The 14,788-nt window shown below is 46.9% G+C and overlaps 1 protein-coding gene across 3 annotated transcripts in view; it reads left to right on the plus strand.

Moving 5' to 3' along the window:
• The first annotated feature begins 467 nt into the window (after window positions 1-467).
• DENND2A (DENN domain containing 2A) overlaps window positions 468-14,788 on the plus strand; it is a 57,131-nt gene continuing 42,810 nt past the window's right edge. For all 3 annotated transcript variants that reach the window (XM_002197600.6, XM_012569231.5, XM_072923540.1), the window contains exon 1: window positions 468-627. The gene's annotated coding sequence lies outside the window, so the exon portion shown is untranslated. The remainder of the gene's footprint in view (window positions 628-14,788) is intronic.

Here is a 14,788-nt window from a genome sequence, read left to right on the forward strand (position 1 = left end):
CTTGAGCTCGGTGTGGCTTGGTGCTGTGCCCGCTGCCCTGGGCAGCCTGTTCCAGTGTCTTACCGCCCCCTGCGTGAAGCACCTTTCCCTAACACCCAGTCTCAGACCGGGGGATACAACTCGCGTTGCAGGTTGGAGGCATTCCTGGCCAGGTGCTCTCCCGCCACGGGTCTGTGACCCCATCAGCCTCGGGAGGCCGTGCCTGTGACAGGTACTGGGCTGGTATCAAGTCAGGACTTTCTACGTTTTCCTGGAAATCTTTCCGTTTGCAACCAGAACGGCGGCTCTTCACTCAGCTCCGGTTTGCCCTGCTGGCCTCGGCACTGGCAGCGCCCGTCGCCTCCCTCGGGCACCTCCCCTCCCTCGGGCGGGCAGCGAAGGGCTCTCCATGCACGGAGCGAGGGGCGGGCGCGGCTGCCTCGGCGGCGGGGCGGGGCGGGACGGGACGGGACGGGGCGGCGCTCCCGCCGGAGGGCGGCCGGGGCCGGGGCCGGGGCCGGGGCCGGTGGCGGCGGGGGGCGGGCGGGAGCCCCCAGCCGCGGGTCCGCAGCCGCCAGCCCGGCGCCGGGCGCCGCCGCCGTCATGCTGGGACACGGTCCCCCCGCTCCGCTGCCGCCGCCGAGGAAGGTAGGGAGGCGCCGAGGGGACACTAGCTCGGCAGAGCGGGCAGAGGTGCCGCTCCAAAAAAAATCCCTCACCCCCTCTTCCCTTGCGCGCCCCAGCTGGCTTTTCTCCATGCCGGCCGCAGAGGGGGAAAGCGGGGCCGCGAGCCCAATCCCCCCGCGCTCCCGGGCACCGCCGCGCTCCCGACGGGACGGGGAAGCTGCTGCTCCCGCCCGGCGCGGGGGCCGGGCCCGCTGCCGGAGCGGGGCTCGGCCCGGGGCAGAGGGGCCGAGGGGACCTGGGCAGCTGCTGAAAAAGCGACCGAGCGGGTCGGGAGTGGTGGGGCGGAGGAGCAGCGGCAGCCCCGCCACCAAGCACGGGGCCCCCGAGTGAACTCAGCTCTGCCTCGGTCTCCAGCACAAAACAGAGGAGGAAACGCTAAGCACATTCTTTGGGGGAAGCCCGGGCCCTGCTGGAGCAAACAGCCAGAGTTCTCGTTTCGGCAAAACCCTGAATCCCCGTGTTATATTCGCTCTTCTCTCTCTCGGCTCTGGATAGCCTGCTTTCCTCTTACTTCGCCTTCGGCTGGAAGGAGCGCGCCTGCCGTTGTGTGCAGCCTGTGGCTTATCAGGGTGGCATTTGTGACTCCCGATGGGGATCGGTGGGAGTATTCACCTGTCCTGGGGAGAAAAACACTTTCTTGCCTTCGCGCTCTTGTACCTAGGAATGATGGGCGCTAATGGGTTAGACGGGGAGTTGGCAGAAGGGAATGTTGTTTGGGAAGGGAACAAGGAAGAAGTTAGAGCTGGCTGCTGCTGTGGTCCCAAGGTGTCAAATGCAAACTAGGAGGTAAAACCATGCCAGGTGTATTTGGGACACTTTCAGAGGTTTTGGCTTTCTGAATGTCCAGTAAGCATGTGTCTTGATGCTTGGTGCTGGAAAAGTGATGGTCATGGGGGAATTGAGGCTTTCTACTGCCTGGATCTGCACTGGAGCCTCCTCACAGGTGCAGGGACTAAGTGCTAAACATGGGTCCTTAATTCTGCTCTTTGCAAGAGCACAGCTTATTTCCAAGGCAGGTCAGCAAGTTTCTCCTGACCCTGAGTTATTCCCAGTCACCTTTGCTCTTGCCATTTAAGTAGTTGTTTAAGTTTCTTACTTTTGGAGAAGAGCATCTCCAGCCTGGAACTCATCTGGGAAGATAAAGAGATGACCAAAGGGATTTCCATAGGGCTTTTATTTGCTACTGTGAGGGGAGCTGCTGGTGTTGGTGGTGGATTAAAAAGCTGCTTTCTGTGTTGGCTGACACCTTACTGAGCGCTGGTTCTTGGTGTGCAGGAGTGAGGTCCAGTAATGTGTATTGGCCCTGTTTTTTGAACCACCAAAAAGGGAGTTGTTATTGCATCCTGGCAGAGGAAAGGACTGCATTTCCTCCACCCTTGTGTTCTGAATTGTTGTCATTGGGGTAGTGTTTGTGGGGTTTGGTGCATGTTGCCTTTGAGGGGTTTTGTTTGGTTGTTGTTTGGGTTTTTAAAATAATCCAGGCAGTGCTTCTGCCTGTGCAAATGGATAACTACTATGTTGGGTCAGGCTTGGAAGCCACTGAAAATGCTAAGTATGGAAAGCCACAGGATTTCCCAGGGTAGTAAGGCGCCTTTTTGAGAAACAGAAGAGAAAGCACTGAAAACAAAGGGCGCTGGAGTGGCCGGGGATGCAAAAAGCAGAGTAAAGATTTATGGCTCTGCTGGGACCACTCTCTGCCTGCGTGGGTGAGAAGGTTTTGCACTGAAGCCTGGGTTGGCTTTTGGCACGTCCATGTCCTAGCAGTCCATGCAGAAGATACTCCCTGTTCCTCAGCTCAGATCCAAAGTGCAGTATTCCTTGTAGAGCACAAGTGCGTGTGGAGTGTCCCAAAGTGCAGCTTTCAGTACTGCCCCCAGCTTGCTGCCTTGGGAAAGCTTTTAGAACATTTTGTCTGCAAAGAAAACCTCTGTGTGTGCTTTCTGTTCTCCAGAAACAAGAAGAGCATTTAGATCCTTTGTCAGACACTTACAATAGGCTTGTCTTTCTCCCATGCCTGGTGTATTTACATGTTAGAAATATTCATTTTGACAAGGACATAATAAATGAAGACCCCATAAACTGTGTTTTTCAGAGATGATCTTAATCCAGGAGTAGCTTTTCCAACGAGTTATGCTTAATATCAGCCATGACAACTAATTCATACAGACAGAACTTAAAATCTCTTATTTTGCTGGGCACTCTGGGAGCACAGACGCAAGGTCGAGCCTTCCCCCAGTTTAAGAAATTTGCTGATGAAATCATCACACAACAGAGCCAGTCTCTTAAAGATGGAGAGATGCTGGACATTTCAGAAGTGTCTGATAAGTGCTGTGTTCTTTTGGATCCCCTGAATGCATCATTCAAAGCAGCTGGTTCTCCCTTCCTTTTCTAACACCTGACATTTATTTCCTGACTGGAACCGTGTGGAAGCTGCTCCTTCCTAAGTGGAGGCCACACCAAGGGGAGAAAAGGCTGTGTAGTTCACCCTTAAGCCCATGGGAGTAGAGAAGAACCTGTCTTAAACTCTTGTTGAAGCTGGTTACTTGGTGATGATTCAGAACTGGGGTGCAAGCTCTTTAGGGAGGCATTTTTCAGCGGAAGGATTTAAGTACTAGTGGCTGATATGTCTGTTGGCAGGATCCCAAGAGCTGGCTGGAAGAGGCCCCTACTATGAAAGAAATGCTGAAATAGGACTTTTAATGCACTTGCATAGCAGTTCCTTACAGGCTGAGAAGACTCTCCCGAGGGAAGGAGGGAGTGGGATGGAGCTGGAAAGCAACTTCTCGTTTCATTCAAGTCCTGACAGTAAATGAGAGATCTTGGCTTTGTTTAGATACAGCTCAAATAACGTTGTATCTGAGGTATCTGTGGGCACTGTTTTACAGCACAAAGCAGGAAAAGAGACACTGTTTTCTTGACTGGAGCTCTGAAGTGCAGTGGAAAGGCCAATAGTACCTTGATCTTGCTTATGGGATTTTTTTTTTCTGGTCTTCACTTTGGAGATGCTTTATCAGCTCCTGGAAATTGAAGCAAAGGCCGAAATGTGAGGATATGCATGGTGTGTGGGGGTGGCTTCAGCCCAGGTTTTAGCTAAGATGACCATATGACTGAGCTCCCAGCTTCATGAAGGCTGTGCTTTTGAAATGTTGTTGAAATGGCTGTGCTACATTGAAATGTGGCTTCTGCAGGGCCCTTGGGTGACCTTGAAGTGGGTGCCTAAGACAGTCTAGAGTCCCTGAGTCTCTGCATCCTGGGATTTCAACCAAGGCCTGTGTCCTTTGGTGGAAGCTTAGCACAGAGCAGGTTGAGGATCAGTTCAAGGTTGATATAAAGCACTAAAAGGCATCAGCACTGTCTTACATAAATAAGTACTTAAGGTCCTGTAGGCTGGCCCTGTTCAAGGTCTCTCCCAGTCTTTACATGGTTAACCACCCAACTGGGTCAAGGTGCTCTGTGGACATGGGACTGATGAGGTGAAAGTCATCAATCCCCAGGCCTTTCCTGGTGAAAGCAGTGGATTCTTGCCTGCCACTCTCGTGAGTCTTCACCAGTTTATCTTCAGTGAGCCAGGAGCTCAGTGGGATCTCGTGGCAGCAAGACACCTTTGAGGCTCTGCCATCATGATGGTCCAGTCCCTGCTGTGCTGAGACAGCTCTGAGCACATCTGAACCCTGTGATGTGGTTCCAGCCTGTCATCCTTGGAGCTGCTCCCAGGGACTGTGTTCTTGGGATAATCCTGGCACGATGGCTGGGGTGCTCCTGTGCTGAAACCCCGGAATTCATACTGCTCTGAGGCAAATACATTGCCCAAGCATTTGCTGGGAAAATGTGGGGTGATGTGTGTGTGCAACAAAAACTCCAAAAGGGGGCTCATGGGAAATCTTCCTCGCAAGAAGTTTGAAACACTGTGACTCCTTTCTTTAATGTAGATAATGTCTATTGAGGACATGATTTCTATCTTTTTTGAAAATAGTACTGTCCCATGGTAAAGCTGAAGGAAGTCAAGCATAGTTGAAAGGGCAGAGGCTTGAAAGAGTCATGTCCTGCTGGAATGAATGCTGTGAGTGCTGGTATAATCTTCATTCTTTGCTTCAGTGCTTTTTCCCCTCCCCAGGTTAGTGAAACAAGCTGCAGCTGGCATACTGTTACTTTCAAGGATTTAGCAAAGCAGATGCAAGAGTTAGTGGTGATTTAAGGTCAGTTTTTACTGACTAAACTTGTTAGGAGCTAGCACACCTCTGAGGCCTTCTTAGGGCAAGATTGTCATCCCAGTGCTGGGACACTGCCAGTCAGCTTTGCTTGGGATCTTCTGATTTCCTTGTTTTTAATGGCTGGCACAAACAAGAATTTGGCTTGACTGTTACCTGCATGTGCTGTTACACATGACCTTTGCTTAACGTGAGATGTATCTGTGTCTGCCTTTTAACAAACAATTCCTTGGCTGGGGTAAAGGCTTGGGTTGCTCACTGGGAGCAGGAGGGCTGGGAGGGGAGATGTTTGCACTGCAGGCAGAGCTCTGGCTCAGCCCCGTGCTGGGAACTGGCAGTGTTTGCGTGATGAAAGGGAGCAGAAGATGGCTTTTCCTGAGCTCTGCCTTTGCCCATACATGTGCTGGCCCAGGGCCAGGGTGGAAACTCTGTCCTCATGAGCAGAGAGGGGGAGATGGGAGGAGCAAGAGATGAAGAGGGGCCCAGAAGCAGAGAGAGTTAAAATAAAAACACCAACTCACAGAGAGAAAAGCCTGTAACAGATGGCTCTGGCCATCCCCTGGGCTCTCCATGCAGCTGGCTCCATGTGCAGTGCTGACAAGATCTCCTCTAGAAGCGTGAGTAAGGGGCCTGGACCACTTTGGGATGTGTGGTGGAAGATCAAAGTAAAAGGCAAAAGGAAGGAAGCTAGACAGGTAAGCCAGCTGTGGTTCAGCCCCCTCTGTCACGCCTGAAGTGGACTCTGGGACTTGCTGCTACTGATGTAGCAGTGCCACTAATGCTGTGCCACTAATAAGGCAGGTGCTGCCGTGTGAGCCATTGTAGGAGCACTGCTTTGCTTTCAAGTGTGCCATCCTTTAACTCTGGCCAGTCTTGCCTCCTCTGTAAAACAGCATTGCAAAAGCTGGTGCAGGTTTGTTCCACTGCTCTCATTCCCTGTAGAATATGTACAGCAGAGAGCTGTTGATCTGAATGGAGCCTAGTGTAAAGATAGGTTCTGCCAGGAGGTGTTGGCAGCTGTAATTTCCAATGCCCATCTCATCAGGCATCATGGTAAGTAATCAGATTGGCTGAACAGTTTGGCATGTGGTGTTCTGATCTTGTTTGGAAAGACTTTGCCTTGGTAGGATATCTGTGCTTGGCAGAAAAGCTGGTCTTGGAGAAGCACTCAGAAAAGCTTTGCTCTGAGCTCATTTGTAAATCTGGCCCAGACACTTAAAATGTCAAGAGTTGCTGATGGTTAAGGGGCACCTTGAGTGGGGAAAGGTGCCACCTCACTTGGAAGTGGCTGAAAGAGTTCTGGATGAGACCCTGCCAGACCTTGAGACTCCTGATCCTAGAGATCCCAGAGAGCAGATGGCTCCTGGCCAAGTTCAAGCACATAAGTTGTGTTTCCAGAAACTTACTGGGGACTCTGGCAACCCACTGGAGAGACTGTTTCAGGGAGCAAGACTTGCTATTTCTTTGTAAGCAGAATGACTTTAAATGGCTAGATGCTCTGTGTTTTAATTAGATTTACCTTTGAGAATAAAAGTGGTGAAGTGTTTCTATGATCCTGCTACATTTAAATACTCTGTACTGTGCCCCCAGTCTGGCATATCGTTTAGGCAGACATGTAGGTCATGTGCATGCTTCAATCCACCCATCTGAGTGCTCTGGCTCCCAGTGCAGTACAACATTCCTGCTCTGGGAAGTTTGGAACTGGACTTCACACAGTCTGATTGAAGACAGTGATATGCTTTGAGCATAGACTTAAAATCAAGCATGTGCTTAGGAGTTCTCCTCATCACAAGTGGTTTCTCACCCATTGTATTCTGTAGGATCATTTTATATTAGCAGTACCCTTGAACGTGGATTTTTCTCTTCTTACCCTGCAAGGCATCTTGCCAAGTGCTTGCTGATAAGCCCTGTCACTGTGAGCGGTTCAGGTGAGATGCTGTCACAGGCCTGGTATTTTGGAAGCACTGTGGACAGGCATGCATGTGTGAATGATTAAATCAACCCATCGGGGTGTCATCTGGAGAGGAACAAATGTTGAGCTGGCTCTGCAGGCAGGGGGAGGATGAGATCCCCCTCTAGTTTTTGCTGAAAGCTCTTCTCCTCTGCAGATGTGCAGCTGCTGTAGTTCTCTGCCAAAAGGCGGCCGTGACTTTGCGAGCTGGGGAACGTGCACACATCTGTTTGCAGAGCAGAGCAGCACAGGGGCTCGGGGCTGCTGTCCCAGGGGATTATGTTCTCATGATAGATAGTGCTCACTGTCATGGAGGGAAATGGCAAATTTCATGGGACACTGAGGGGGCACTTCATAAATATGTGTTTGCTTGCCAGTGTCAGCCAAGTGCCACCTTTTTAAATTAAAAAGGAAAGAGCTCCCAGAGACTTTTCAGACTATTGGAGATTTCTCTTTAAAAACATCAAGCCCCTGCAGAAGATATGTTTCTCCATACAAAAACACAATGTGTTTCAGTTGCAAAGGATGCTGTGATCCCAAAGGCTTCACAGGGCTTCTGGGTAAGAGTTGAGTCTTGGGTTATCCAGAGCTCAAGAGTGGCTTACTAGCAAAGGGAAATAAATGACTCTTACTAAAACTGAGAAGGAAGTCTCTGCACCAGCACATATAGCCCTTCAAAAATCAACATCTGACCAAAACTAGACCCTGGAGCATCCTCCACAATATACTGGTCCATGAGAATTTTTTCCTTGAATGCAGAGATCTTGGGATTAAGTAACTGAGAATCTGGTTTTCCCTGCCTTGACATGCTAGGCTGCATGTACAGCAATCCCTAGTCAAATTCTACAAGACAATTTGTTACTGTAAAGAAATGTGTTAGCTATTGAGCTTTTTCCAGATGATGTCAGAAGCCCTGATCTATCTGGCTTTTGTTTCTCAGCTTTGTCAAACTCTGAGAGAAGCCTGAGAGGTTTCCTACTGGGAAATCAACACATGGTAGCTGTTTTTGCATCAGATTTCTGTCTCTGTCCCCTGAGATTACTGTGAGCGACTCCACGTTGAGGTTTTGCCATGGTGTCACCTCTCACATAACAATCCTGTACTTGTGGTGGTGAAGGATACTGACAGCTATTGCTGCTTAGTCTGTGCTAAACCTTGCCCCATCAGTATCCTCTTATTTGCACAGGAGGAAACTTTCTTTATAGAATGATTTAGCTTACTCAAATTCAGTGGGAAACCAAGGTTTTCCCCCTGTTAAATACATAGATTCCTCCACTAGTCAAAGACAATTTTGGGTATGTTTCAAGGAAAAGTAGGATCACCTCTAAAAGGCACAAATTTCATAAAATGTTGTCAGAATTTGATGAAGTGGTTTTCTGGTTGCTTGGGGTTTTTTAATAGCCTATTCTGACATGTAATATATTGCTTCAGTTCCACTTGCTTAATGTTTGTTTGCATGGAGTAAAATCATTTTTCTCATCCATAGCAATCTGGAAACACTGTCAGAAACAGAAACTTGGCATTTTAGAACAGTGAAGGAATTCAGCTGACCAGCAACCACTGCAGGAATACAAATTCTATCTTTTTCTGTCATTCAAACCCATGTTCCCAGATGTCTAACCCAGTCCCTCTTGCCATTCATAATCAAGGCAGCCTTTCATTAGAATTTTATCACTATTATTAATTGTATTATTATTACTATTATTTTATTATAAATAGAATCAACTATGAATAACAAAATAATAGTAGACTAGACTGAGTTTGGAAGGGACCCACAGGGATCATCTTGCCAAGGTGCCTGACCACTTCAGGGCAAAAGTTAAAGTATATTACTAAGGGCATTGACCAAATGCCTTTTACACACTCACAGACATGGAACACCGTCCACCTCTAGGAAATCTGTTCCAATGTTTGGCCACCTCTTGGTAAAGAAATGCCTCCAAATGTCCAGTCTGAACCTCCCCTGCTGCAGCTTTGAACCATTCCCATGTCTACTGTCACTGGGTAGCAGGGAGAAGGGCTGAGCACCTCCCTCTGCATTTCCCTTCCTCAGGAGGCTGTAGAGAGCCATGAGAGGTGTTTTATTTTTACTTCAGGCTCCTGATCAACATCTGCTCTTTGAAAAATCAAGCCTGACCATTGAGTTTGTTTTCTCTTTTTCTCTGTCTCTTTCCCTCTGTCTCTTTCTCTCTCTATCTCTTTTTCCCTGGAAACAGGTAATCACCAACCCATTCTTTTTTCCTGACACACTTCAGCACATCAGCTGTTTCACTGTCTCTGTTGCACATGTACCTTTTTTTTTTTTAACATGTAAACAATGGGGTATTTTTAATGTAGGAGATTTTGGTATGACTTGCTGTGAAATCCTTGAATGCAGAATTAAGCAGAAAAATGTATAATGCACCTTTTCTTAAGCAGCAGTTTCACAGAGTCAGCATGACTTGGTGATGCAGTGATGAAATGCAGTAAGAGGTGTGTGGATGTGGTCACCCAGAAGAACAAGGTGATGTCACTGTCATTGCTCCATTAACTTCAGCTGAGCAATGACCTCAAAGTGAGGTTAGGAGCTGTTTGATACTTTAGAAGAAATTTAGTGGTATTGCTTTTTCAGTTTCATTATTGAATAAAAGAAAATTATAACTACTTGGAGAAAGGTGGCAGGGTAGCCCCATCTATTTTCTTCTCTCCTTTTTTCCCTTCAATAAAATAAATAGGAAGGAGTGAAAGCCTAAATAGTATTTCAGCTCCTTGTAAAGGGAGGATTTAACACACACCCCCTCAATTTAGCTAAATTTTGGTAAGTAATGTCACTTCACAGTAAAGAACCTGACTCTTGTAAGCTTCCTTCAGATTACCTCAGATGTTTTCTTGCAAGTTTCTTTCTGTAGGGTTTGGGGTTTTTTGGGGGCATACTGAATTTAGATCAAACTTGGCAAAAATTATTTAAGTTATTCAGAAACCATAAGTAATTTACTCATCCAGCAACACTTAAATCTCTTTGTGCTTCATGCAAATTGAGTTGCTGAAACCATGCAGCAGCATTTAAAGTATGTAAGTGCATCTTGACCAGATAATTTATTTTCTGGAGCATTTCTGATCAGGTAAGAGAAACAGGCACTTTTACACTGTGGTTCAGAGTTTGTGAGATGCTACTTCAGGAGGAGAGAGTACTTTTAAAGCACAAATCACTTCTTGGGAGTATTCTTAGTTTTATATGATAATTGTATTTGCAAACACTGTGCATCTCTAATATTCTTTTTGCTTGGGAAGGTGCATAAGCAAAGATAACTTCTTGCTAACCTATTTTCAGGGCTGAAATGATTACTTATTTTAATATGAATGCAGTGAAACCATTTAGGGAAGATTTTTATTAAGTAGGTGCTATGCAGTCTGAACATTTGAGTTATTACATGCTGAAGAGATGGGAAGAAGAATGCCTACTTGAATGCCAAACATTTTTCTTACCAATCAAGAAGTAAATCAAGTATAGCATTACTCAAGCTCTTCTTCTTCCTCTTCTAATAGATGAAAATGTTTGGGGAATTTCCCCCTAAAAGATCAAGTTTAGGTTTAGTTTTCCAGTTATGACTGTAGGCATTCTCTTATCAGTAAAGAAAATACAGTTGTTATCAAATATCCATTGTGTTCAACTGCAGATAACTGAGGCAACATTGGGGAGCTTCTACCTTTGTATAAAGAATGTGGTTCTGGTGAGGAATATCTAAAAAAATATAATCCAGAAGAGGCGAGGTTTAGATTAAATGTTAGGGGGAAATTCATTATTGTGAGACTGGTGAGGCACTGCAAGAGGATGCCCTGCCCCTGGATGTTGTGGATGCCCTGTCCCTGGAAATGTTCAGGGCCAGGCTGGATGGGGCTTTAAGCAGCCTGATCTAGTGAAAGTTGTCCTTATCCATGGCCAGGCGTTTAGAACCAGATGGTCCTTAAGGTTCCTTCCAACCCAAAGCCTTCTGTAATCTAACTGGCCTGTTCATAGTCTGTGGAAAATGTGCATTCACTGCAATCGCCGTCTTCTACAGAGAGAAAAACAACATTTACAGACAGACCTCTTTCCTGAGCCAGATCTTCAAAGCTGAGTGTGTAATGCTGATGCATTTGGGGCACTGGGGATGGGAATTTCACAGAGGAACTTGCAAATTATCAGTGTTATACCAGGTGGGTCACTCTAGTGCTGGCCCTCTACTGTGGGAGACCTCTTCTCTTGCCCTGCAGGAAACCTTTCTATTCTTTTAACATCACATGAAAACCTATAAGAGAACCTGTCCAAAGAGGTTTTATGGACTTGAGCACGGTGGGCTGTGCTTGTGTTTCTGTAGGTACCTCTGTGTTGGGGCTGAGCAGAAATGAGGTGAATGTGGAGGGTTGAAATGGACACCACACCATAATCACTGCAGTCACCTTCAGTGCAGCTGGGATTTCCCCTTGCAGTGGACTGGAAATGGCATCTTTATGAGCATTTAAGGTGAAAGGAGATGATGTTTATTGAATAGTTCAGGGGATAGGGCTTCTGCAAAGGGTTTAACTCCAGAAGATTCCTACTTTTATATTTTGTTCTGTGTCCTGTAAAATGTACCCTTGTGACATGCAGTCAGTGCTTTGTAGTAATGAGTTTTTCCTGTGCACAATAAACAGTATCAGAGCCCAGTCCAGCACAACATCCAAACATCTTGGGTGGAGTATGCCCTAGTGGATACCCTGGATTACAAAACTTGGATGCACATTCTCTGGGTTGGAAGCTTATGTACAAATAGCTCTGCTTCAGTTGTGAGATAAGGGCTGATGGAGACAATTGTACATGGGGGCTCTGCTTTTGCTCCATTATCCAGCAGTGTGATGTATGTCAAAGAAAGTAAATAATGGAAATTCAAGTCCTTTATGTATGTATTGGCTTTAGCACATCCCTTGGAAGAGAGTAGTGAACAATATGTGCTTGTTTGATACTCCCCAGTTTCTAGATTTTCTGCTACAAGAAGCCCAGAGTAACACTTCAGCAAAGGACAAAAACCAAATCTCCCAAATAAGTACTTTCAGTATTTTTCACTTTTCTTTGGTTAGTTGGTTGGTTGGTTTTTGGTTTAGTTATGAAATAACTTTAAGCTTTTCAAAAATTGCACCCTGATCTTTCTGAAAGTGGAATGACCTTGGGAAGAAAATATTTTCCTTTTCTAATAGTGAAAATTTACAGCACTCATCAGTATTTGCCAAGGCAGCATTATTGGAGGATTCATGGCTAATAGCTTCCATGGGGCTGTTGAAGTTTGTTAGGAACTGTAGAATGACTAGGGACAAAAGACAGTGGAAATGTGTTAGGGATAGCATAATTATATATCTTCTTTTGGCAGCTATTTTTTTACTGCTTCCTTGCTGATCAGTTGGAGGAAGGCAAAAGAGTACCACTTGGAGAGGAAAATGTCTAGTAATAATGTTTTGATAGATACTTTTTGTTGTTATTTTCCACAGAGAAAATAAGAGCGATTACTCACTTTTACAGTAATTCATTCTCTGTTATCATAGGATAATTCAGATTTGGAGGGATTACAGGGGGCCTGGATTCCAGCCTCCTTCTCAAATAGGTTCAGGTCTGAGCTCAAATTGCTCGGGGCTTTGGTTGGGTCTTGAAAACCTCCAGTAATGGAGACAGCAGGGCTGTTCCAGAGCTCTGTTTTCCTCATGGTGAAAAAAGCTCTTTATCCCCATAGTGAAAAAAAGACTTTTCCTTATATCAAGTCTCTATGTTCCCTCTCATCTTGTCTCTCATCACACCAAGAGAAAAACCGCCAAGGAATTGCTTCAGGTCATACACTGTGCCACACCAGTGGTTTTGTTTTTATGAGAAAAAAAAAAAAAGATTAAAAAGTCACAACAGAATGTGGAAATCTGTGTCATGTCTCTGAAAGGGATGGGGCACACAGGTGTCAGTTCAGATCTGACCTGGACGTGCTTAGGTTTACAGCATCGCTGTGTCAGTCTGTCCTCCAAGCTGCCAGATGTGAGGAAGCTCTTTAGACATATGTAATTATTTCTTCTGGAAGTTCCCTTTTCAGGGCTGTGATCTGTTATCTGAGACATCTCCCACATTAGCAAGCTCTGCCAGCCCTGTGGAGCTGGATCTGGAGCTTGGTGAGCAGCAGAGTTTGCGTAGGTGCACGAAGGTGCAGAGAAATGTGCTCTTGATTTTTCCAGCCATACCTAGACCTGTTTCCTGTTGCAGTTAGAGAAAAAGGAATGTGTGCTTACAATTATTTGAAAATGTTAGCTGCTTCTACAGTCACGGAATCATTTAGATTGGCAGAGACCTCCAAGATCATGGAGTCCAACCATTAACCTAAAGCTGCCAAGTCAGCCACCACACCATGTCCCTAAGCGCCACATGAGTACAATGTGGAGCTAATTCAGTCAAAGCTGGGACTTATTTGAGAGTTAAATAAGGAAATGGAATTGCAAGTGTAAGTGCAAGCCTAGTAGGAATGTTTGTTTAAAAAAAAAAATCTGATCCTCGATTGTGAAAATGGGTCTTAAACTTCAAAGTCATGTAGTCACTTTTGAAAATTTTACCCTTCTTTATTTTATTTCTTTCCCTGGGGCTTTTCTACCACAAAAAGTGGCAGAAGAATGTGCCACCAAGCCATCATGATATTTTACCAGCATTTTTGCCTGACAGTACCAGGAGATCAGATCTTTTCTCCCCTCCCTTACAAAGTTTTATGATCAGAAGCTGTAGTGGAGCCCTGGGGCAGAGTGTATGGATGGTTACCTGCAGCTCTCCTCCTTCTGCTCTGCCCTTTGCTGGGGTTCTGCTGGGGCTGGGGAGCCTTGGAAGAGCAAAGGGTCGTTCCTCGCGTTGTTTTGTGCTCTGGTTGCCAAATTCCTGGTTTTGGAGAGGGTGTGGGCGGACAGGCAACACAGTGATGTGAGCTGATTTTCTCTCTGTGTCGCTTCCTTGTCCGGGCTGCCAGTGCTGGCAACCCCCTGTGCTGGTTTCCATCGCCCTCCGAACCCCCTCCTGTGCCCGGCATCGCCCTGCGAGGGAGGAAGTACCAAACCGCCTGTGAAAGGGTGGAGGAGGAAGAGCGATTTTTCCCTAGGATTTGGGGGTTTTGGTAGGGCTTTTTCCCCGTTTTTATTGGCCGTGAGTGCAATGACCGCTTAACCACAGGGACCGGGCCGGCTCCCTCCCCCACGCTTCCTCCTCTCCCTGGCAAAGCAAAGTCGCTCAGATTTCCTCCCAGCACGGGCGGATGGCGGCTCCCAGCTACATTCCTCTCCATACGAAAGAAAGGAAAAACTGCTCTCTGCACGGGCAGATGGCTGACTGTTTCCTGGCAGCTCCGCTCCACTGTCCATTTTCCCATTGTCCCGAGACAAACACACGCACACGCACACACCCACCGAGAGCAGCTTTCCTCCTGGAAAAATAAATAAATGCAAGCCCTCCTTGCAGAGGTTTCTTCCTCCTTGGAGCTGTGTGAGCTTCCTCCTCATGATGGCCAAATCTTGGGCAGCTCACGTGCTGCCTCGCCCTGCTCTCCGCTCAGGAAGGCTGAGCGAGGGGATGATGTGCTGGGCTGTGGTTGGAAGGTTTCCATAAAGAATAAGGTCTGCCATAAACAGGTTCTGCATTTGTGATGGCCTAGATACCTGGGAGAGTGAGGGTAGGAGCAAGGAGGAGGTTGAAGGAGACGGAGGGAACCGAAAAGCAATCTGTGGGTGACTCTTTGCTTGAGCTCAGAAGGTGATGCTTGATGGAGACAGACTGTAGTGGAAGGTCATGGACTTGGGGTGGGTACAGGAAGGGCTCATGGAGCATGCAGATGGTGCCCTAAGGTTGTGATGATGGACAATTCAGGAAGCTGTGTGCTAAATCCTCATCAGGAGGGACGAGAGTCAGCATCCTGCAGGGTGAAGGCCACCGAAGGAGAGATTTGCTGAGGCTCCATTTGTC

Source organism: Taeniopygia guttata, chromosome 1A (genome assembly GCF_048771995.1).
Source record: "Taeniopygia guttata chromosome 1A, bTaeGut7.mat, whole genome shotgun sequence".
In the NCBI taxonomy this organism is placed as follows: domain Eukaryota; kingdom Metazoa; phylum Chordata; class Aves; order Passeriformes; family Estrildidae; genus Taeniopygia; species Taeniopygia guttata.